Source organism: Lupinus angustifolius, unplaced genomic scaffold (genome assembly GCF_001865875.1).
Source record: "Lupinus angustifolius cultivar Tanjil unplaced genomic scaffold, LupAngTanjil_v1.0 Scaffold_308_2, whole genome shotgun sequence".
NCBI lineage: Eukaryota > Viridiplantae > Streptophyta > Magnoliopsida > Fabales > Fabaceae > Lupinus > Lupinus angustifolius.
The window spans coordinates 25,452-34,089 of NW_017727631.1; positions in this window are offsets into that span (position 1 = coordinate 25,452).

An 8,638-nucleotide genomic window follows, 5' to 3' on the forward strand; every position below is an offset into this window, starting at 1 on the left:
ATATATATATTTCTTTTTTTTGTTCCAGTTTTCGAATTGTGCGTTGTCTAAAATACCACTACGTGCAATCCAATTCCAAAATAATATATCTTATGAAGGAAAGGAAATAAATGAAAAGGTTGCTGTTTTAATTATATTATCCAAAAATGATATTAGTTTTAATGATTAAATATCTATAATAAAATAATTTTTACTTTTAATCATATTAAATGCATATGAACGAATTTGGCTCTCTAAGTACTAGTTTAATATCATGAAAAGATTAACTTTCTAAATTAATAACTCTTTTTTAACATAAAATAATGTCTTCTGATATTATTAAAGTCAAATATTAATTTAACTATCTACATATTTTAAAATTAAAATAAGGATACTACATATATAAGCTAGAATTGTCGTATTTTGAAATAGTTAAACATAAGTAATTTTGGCAGCCACTGATTTTTTCCTGATTAATATAAATTCCAAAAAACATGGATCAAGATATGAAATAATTATCATCATGATTTTATTTTCTTATTTTGCTCTTACTATTTTTTATTTTTAAAGTATAGCCATATAATCCTAGATATCTATATCTATACTATATATAAAGTTTAAAACATGAAATACATCCAATAAAAAAATTCTAATACTCTAAAATAAAAAATTATAACATGAAATACATCCAATAAATAACATTCTAATTCTCTAAAATAAAATATACAAATTTAATATTTAATATTATAAAATAAGAATGTGGATCGACATAAACTAAGTGGCGATATGTTAGTAATAATAAATTAAATATATGAACCATACAAGTTGCATTATTAAAATTTTGATTCTCACTTATCTTTTGCAGGTTGAAGAGACACTTGAGTTTAGGTGAACAATATTATATACCCAAGATTTTGAGCATGAGTATTTAAGATTGAAGAGAGAATAAGTAGATTATAAGCATACATACTTTAAGAATTTGGTTAACCAATAATGCTTTTAGAACATTTATTATAAAAAACTCAAAACTCAATAAAAAGATTATATTTTTTTGTCCTTGTATGCTACTTTTATCCATATTAATTTAGTTAACTATCATTTTAGTCTTTGTCACTTAAGATTTTTAGATCTATCTAACACCCTTTATAGTATAAGATTGATACCAACATACATTGGGGTCGTACTTAAATATGCCCATGTCTCCACTATCTTGATCAAGTCACGTGGGAAAAGTATACTTTTAAGGTATTAAGTACTTAATTATAGAGCATATGAAAAACCATTATTGGATACTGTGTTGTGGATAATATAGTATTAAAAAATGCAAATGTGCTGAAGGTATATCCGGTACCATTCTATCTATAAAGGGCATTAGCGTAAAATCAAATTGCACAAAGCCAAAAACTCACAAATCGCAAGTACTATGAAGAAAAAGGGGAACATGTCAGTATTTTATGGGAGAATGGAAATGAAACTTGAAAAGGATTGGGACTTTCCTTTTTTCTGTTTTTCTAAGGTTTCTAAATTAGGAAGTTAGTGACCATGTTTTTCCCCTTCTTTTCGCAACTATTTCAACTTTCAAGTACTAATATTTGATGCTCTGTGTCCATGAATCTGACATTAGTGCCGTTGTACTATTGGCCTTTGGAAACATGAATCTCATTAATATATTTGTTTTTCTATCACTAATACTTTGGTTTCCCTTTCCTAAATTCTATAGTTTTGTTCCAGTTTTTTTTGTACTATTAATAATATTTTTTATATTTTTAGGTAAGAAAAAATATTATTCGATATTCGTGGCAGTCCCTTATAATAAGTATTGTTTTTAGAAATCAAACTTTGGATCTTACAAATTCAATAGGGTTTTATACTAGTAGACTAACGTCTTTTTTGTGTGTGTTCTAGCTTTAATTTTAATACTTGTGAACCACACATACTTACCATAATTGAGATATTATATAATTTCAACATGAAGAATTTTGGGCATGATGAAAATTTGAAATTCAAAATATGATACACTTTAAATATGTTATACAGATTAGAAAAACATATATTTCATATTGTTTATATATTTGTTAAGTAGTATCATTGATCATTATTACATAAATTGATTATCATTATTTATAAAAAGAAGAATGATCATAACAAGAGGAAAATGAAAAAAAGCTCTGCTAGGGCTTGACCTCCAACAATCTTGGAACTATAATGATGAAGTCTCTAAATCCCAAAACAAAGATTCCTTGGAACTTCTTGGCCAATCTGGATACCTCTGCGTCTGAAGAGGTGCTTGTTAGCAAAGATGCGGTTCCACAAATCCCGTAAACACACACGAAGAAATCATTCGCTCAAACTCTCAAGGTCGCCTGTGACATTTCCATCTCCCAGTTGCCTCATCCATTATTAAGGGAGATGCTATAGCGGTTAAGATTTTGGAGGAGGAGTACCAAGTTGGTCTCCAAAGGTGTAAGACTCATCTTCATGGAAGACTTATTTTATCCAAGGGAGACACACCTATTAAGTTCACTAAACTTAGAGCAAAGCTTCAGACCATATGGAACATGGAGCATGATCTCCCTGGGTCGAGGGTTCTATGATTTTTCTTTCTCATCGGTTGAGGACATGAGGTTGATTTGTGCAGTTGGATCCTGGATTTTGAAGCCAGGCTTTCTTCGGTTGTCCCTGTGGTCCCCGAATTTTAATCCCAATTTACAGAAGCTTTCACATTCGCAATGTTGGATCAAGATTTTGGGACTACCTCTGGAGTATTGGAGTGCTCGAATTTTGTTCTCTATTTCCGGGGGTTGGAAACTCCAACATCTCTGGATGAGGCAACCTCTAGTAGGTCCTTCTTGCACTTTGCAAGGATTTTGGTAGACATAGATCTTAAGGGATCCCTGCCAAATCAAATCTTGGTGGAAAGAGAAGGATTCGCATTTTTTTGTCTACATAGAGTATGAAAATCTCCCTGAATTTTGCTTTGAATGCCATTCAATTGGTCACCTACTCTCTAACTGTAGGAGAACTAATAAGGAATCAGGAGTTGAGTCTTTAAGGCATAAGAAAGCTAATCCTATGGGGAAAATCTCAAAGCTCATACCAGAAAATGACCCTGCTCCAAGTAATGGTAATAAAAGAAACACCCCTACTCATAAGAGTGATTCTGTACTTGGAAAGTTGAAGGAAGTGGCTAAGGTAACTCAGGAAAATGACTTGGTCATTGAGATGGAGTTTGATAATTGTGTGAATTTGCAATTGGATCAACATCAAAAGGATGTTATTCCCCCTAATGAGGAGACATGTGATCCATAAAGATCATCTGATGAGGAGTCTAGTGATACCAGAGTGGAAGACTCAATGGACTATGATGGTAATAGTAGATTGCAGCTCTTGCAAGTTGAGAATTTCACAGTCCAAGCTCATGATCAGATGACCAATGTGTCTACAGCAAAAGAATCAAGAATTGTAGAAAGACTTTGGGCTGATGAAGAGGAGGAGGTTATAGTCGAAAGGGAGGATAGTGACATAGCAAAGGAGGGAATATACACAAAATTTTTGTCAAAATCTTAAAAGAAAAAACTAAGACATAAGCAAAGCTTGGAAAAAGTTCATTTTACCCGTAGAGGTGGTTATCTAAATGTCTCCAAATGAAGGTGCTATATTGGAACAGTAGGGGCATGGGTAATCCTAAAACTAGATTAGTGTTTAAAAAGCTTTGCTCTGTTAATAAGCCAAATGTTGCCTTCATATCTGAGCCCATGGTGCTTTCTAATAAAATCAATCCTTTATTTTGGCTTGCCTTGAATTTTAAGCTTTTTACTGTGAATGATAAGGGTAGCTTGTTGCCCAATATCTGGGGGCTTTGTCATGTTGGTCTCAACCCTAACATCATTTCCAATACCTCTCAGCAAATCTCTATTTTTTTGATTTTGGATAACAAACAAGTTTTCATTTGTGTTGTCTATGCACATACCAATTACTTGATGCGTAGGTCCTTGTAGGCTGACATCTTGTCTCTTATTTTGGCCAACCAGGGTCCATGGTGTTGCATAGGGGATTGTAATTCTGTCCTGGGTGCTAATGAGTGTAGAAGAGTTTACCTGTCGAATAGAACTGCTTGTGAGGACTTCAAAAGGTTCTCTGAGGTTGGCCACTTGCATCACATATTGACTAGGGGAGCTGAATTCACTTGATCTAACAGAAAGAGAGGGTTGGCTCATACAGAAAAAATATTGGATAGATCAATCTGCAATGATAGTTGGCTCTCACTTTGGCATCAAACTTCTTGCTACACTCTTCCTAGATCTGCTTCTGATCATCACCCTCTAATGTTTTGCTCCTCCAATGCTTCCACCACTATGCAAACTCATTTTAGGTTCCATAAAATGTGGCTTCAACGTGATAGCCTTAGAAGGGTGGTAGGGACTCACTGGGCTAGCAATGTGGTGGGATGCCCTATGTATGTCTTGTCCAAAAAGCTCAAGGTCCTCAAGGATATCCTAAAATTCTGGAATAAAGAGATTTTTGGAAACATTCATCTCAGGGTTAAGGATGCCTTATCCTCAGTGGAGCTTATCCAACAAAGAATCACTTCTGAGGGCCAAAATGAAATCCTTCTGGCTCAAGAGGAGCAGACACAAATGGATTTGATGATTGCTTTAAATTCTAAGGAGGAGCTTTGGAGGGAGAAATCTAGATTGAATTGGCAGATTAGTGGTGATAGGAATACAAGTTACTTCCATAAAATTTCCAAAATCAGATATGCTACTAAGCCTATGTGCATGATTAGAAATGGTGAAACCACTTTGCTAGATAAGCAGGATATCGAAAATCATGTGTTGGATTACTTCACCAACTTGTTTGCATCAGAAAATGAAATTCATCCTAGCAATCTCATTAACTTTGTTATCCCTCATCTAGTTTTTGAGGAAGATAACACAATGCTTTCCACAATTCCTTTAGAGGATGAGATTAAGGCTGATGTTTTTTCCATGAACGGGGAGGGTGCCCCTGACCCTGATGGGTTTGGAGGGTGTTTCTTTTAGGAATTTTGGGATATCATTGGTCATGATGTTTTCCAATCAGTGACTCAATTTTTCACCCAGGGTTGGATCCTTCCAAACCTTAATTCAAACAATCTTGTTCTAATCCCTAAGTTCCCTTATGCTGACAAAATTAAGGACTTTAGGCCCATTGCTTTAGGAAAATTTCAATTTAAAATCATCACCAAAGTCTTGGCTGACAGGCTTGCAACAATTGCTCCAAAAATTATCTCTAAACAACAGAGAGGCTTCATCAAAGATAGGCATATCCATGATTTCATTTGTATTGCTTCTGAAGCAATTAATCTCCTTGACCATAAGACATTTGGTGGAAACTTAGCAATCAAGTTGGATGTCAAAAAGGCATTCGATAATATTGATTGGAGATTCCTTATGGACACCCTCAAGGCTTTTGGATTTGCTAACTCATTCATAAACTGGATTGAGGTGATTCGTAACTCTGCTAAATTGTCAATTTCTGTTAATGGCCAATATGTGGGTTTCTTCAGTTGCAAGAGAAGGGTTAGCTTTATCACCCCTACTGTTTTGTTTGGCTGAAGATATGATCAACATATGGTTATCTAGCTTGTTGGTGAATGAGAGAATTAGCACAATTATTGGCCCTAGGATTGTTACTCTAGCCATATTCTTTATGCTGATGACATATTGATTTTTTGTAGAGGCATCAAGAGAGAATTGTCACCTATAAAGAATTTGTTCACTGATTATGCTAGAATCTCTGCTCAATGTTTAAACCTTAACAAGTGCAAGTTTTACTCTACCCAAGCAAATGCTAGAAAAATTGGCAAACTCACTAACTGGCTGAGTTTTGGAGCTGGTCAATTGCCCTTCAACTATTTTGGTGTCCCTTTGTTCAAAGGAAAACCAAAAGCTATTCACTTGCAGCCAATAGCAGACAAAATTGTCAACAAGCTGGCCAAGTGGAAGGGGTCTTGCCTCTCAATTATGGGCAGAGTTGAACTTGTTAAATCTATAATTCATAGCATGTTAGTTTATAGCTTTCATGTTTATAGTTGGCCTGTCAATTCGCTAAAAAGGATGGACAATTGCATAAGAAACCTCATTTGGTCTGGGGATACTAAGGTCAAAAGGTTGGTTATTGTTGTTTGGCATAAGGTTTGCTGCCCTGTCAAAGAAGGTGGGCTTAGTTTAAGAACAATCAAAACGATGAACCAGGCTGCAATTCTCAAGCTGGCTTGGGATATGACCTCTTCCTCTCAAGAATGGGCAGCCTTTTATAGGAATAGATTTTGTAAAGCTTCAAAGCCTAAATCCAGTTACAAAAAGTATTGGCATCTGATCAAGGAAAACTCAATCTGGTTGTTAGGTAATGGGAGCACAATAAACTATTGGTTGGACAATTAGTTGGGCAATCCTTTAGCTGACCTCCTTGGTATCCCTAATCCAATCTCCTCTGCTTTATTGGCTAAGGTTGTTGACTTTATTCACGCTTCTGCTTGGATAATTCCACCTTGGATGGCTAGGCTGCATCCTCATGTGTGTCAGCAAATAATTAAGACTCCAATCCCTAATACATCTTTGGATGACAAGTTGGCTTGGTTACACTCTAGTGATGGGATCCTAACTATGAAAGAGGCCTACATCTTCACCAAGCCTCCTCAAGCTCAACATAACTAGTGCAAGAATATTTGGTCAATCTCAATTCCCCCATCTAAGTCGTTTGTTGCTTGGAGGCTCTTCAATAATAGAATGCCAACTAATGAGAACTTGAAGTCTAGAGGCATATCTTTGGCTTCCATCTGCAACTTGTGTTGCTCTAGTGAAGAATCATTTAATCACTTGTTCTTCAATTGTACTTTTGACAATTCTATCTGGAACTGTTTAAGTATTCAATTTGGTTTCCACCCAGACAAATTTTCACTTCAAAGCCCGATGACAATCTCTACCCACTGGAGTCCTCAATTGAAACAGGTCTTGGTAGCTGGAATTATTAACTCAATCTCTGTTTTCTGGCATTGTAGGAACAAAACAGATATGATAATTTGTCAATCTTCATCGCCCAAGCAACTGTAAAAATTAAAATGGATACTTCTTTCACTGGAAACTTCTCTAAGATGTGTGCAAGACCTTCTATGCTAGAATTCTCAATCCTAAAAGCTTTCAACGTGAATTGCAACTACAATAAGGCTCCTACAATTTCCGAGGTTACTTGGAATCTTCCTTCTCTGGGTTGGGAGAAGATTAATTCAGATGGTGCAACCAAGGGGTCCCCAGGGCATGCAAGGGGTGGTGCTATTTTTAGGGATGGTCATGGTGGTTGCTTGGGGTGCTTTGCTTCTTAATTCAACATTCAAGACTCTCTTTATGCTGAAGTTCTTGCTACAATTTAATATGTTCATGTTGCATACTCCAAAGGTTGGCATCTAATTTTGTTGGAGTGTGATTCAACCTCGGTGGTGGAAATTTTCAGGGGTAGCAGAGCGGTTTCTTGGAAGCTAAGCAACCTTATGAACAAGTGTAGGGTCACTATGTTGGGCATGCAAGTCAGGGTGTCTCACATATTTAGGGAAGAGAATGTTTGCACAGACAAGTTGGCGAACTTTAGAGTGAATTCTAGATCTGATTCTTGGTGGAACTATCCTCCTACGTTCATTTCGCATGATTTTAATAGAAATAGGTTGCTTCTTCCTAATTATAGGTTTAGGGCTTGTAATGGATTCTTTGTTCTTAGCTAATCTATTATATATTTGTGGGTGTAGTTGCACCCTTGCTTAAAAAAAATAAGAGAGCACATGTCTTATCTGTATCATTTTATATTTTTTATATCATATTGTTAACCAAAGTATCTTTAGTATATTTTAGAAGAAATATTAGTTCTATATATACAATAGCCTTCAACTCAAAAAATATTTTATAAATTATTGTCTGATGCTACGAATATTGTATATTTGGGAGATAATCATACTTTAAATAGGATCCATAAATATATGGACTCCATCTTCATACATCAAATAAGTATTCAATGTGTATCAGATAAAAATATTTAGATTGAATATATATTTTGGTCCTTGTAGATTCTTGTGTGTTGATAAAAAGTAAAAATTAAAATAATACTTAAAGATTGTAAGTATAAGTTGAAATAGTCTATATAAGGGTTATAAAAAATGTCAAAAAAAACTAATTTGAATAACATTTTATATTTTCAGGATCATTTTGTACTGTTCATTTTTATGGACCAATTTGGTAAGCGTAGAAACCAAAGTAGATATTTACTCTATTATTTAAATAGATAAAATAAAAATAGAGTACGTATTTAAAAATATCATATGTATATTAATTGGTGTAGAATATGTATAGTATTATCATATTCTTCAGCTTAACATTTATGCCTCTGTTCATTTTTCTTTATTTCCTCTTATAGGTTTCTGTTAGTTTTCTGTTTTCTGTTTTATTCCTTTTTTAGCCGTTTTCCTTTTGGCGCCAATTTCTGTTAGTTTTCTGTTTTGTTGCTTAAGCCTTCAAGTTTTCCAATCCTGTATAAATAGGACCAGAATTGGTTCTTCAAATCTATGAGAATGATGTATATTTCATTGAATTCTTGTAAGATGGTATCAGAGCTCTCAATCTGAGAGCTCTGC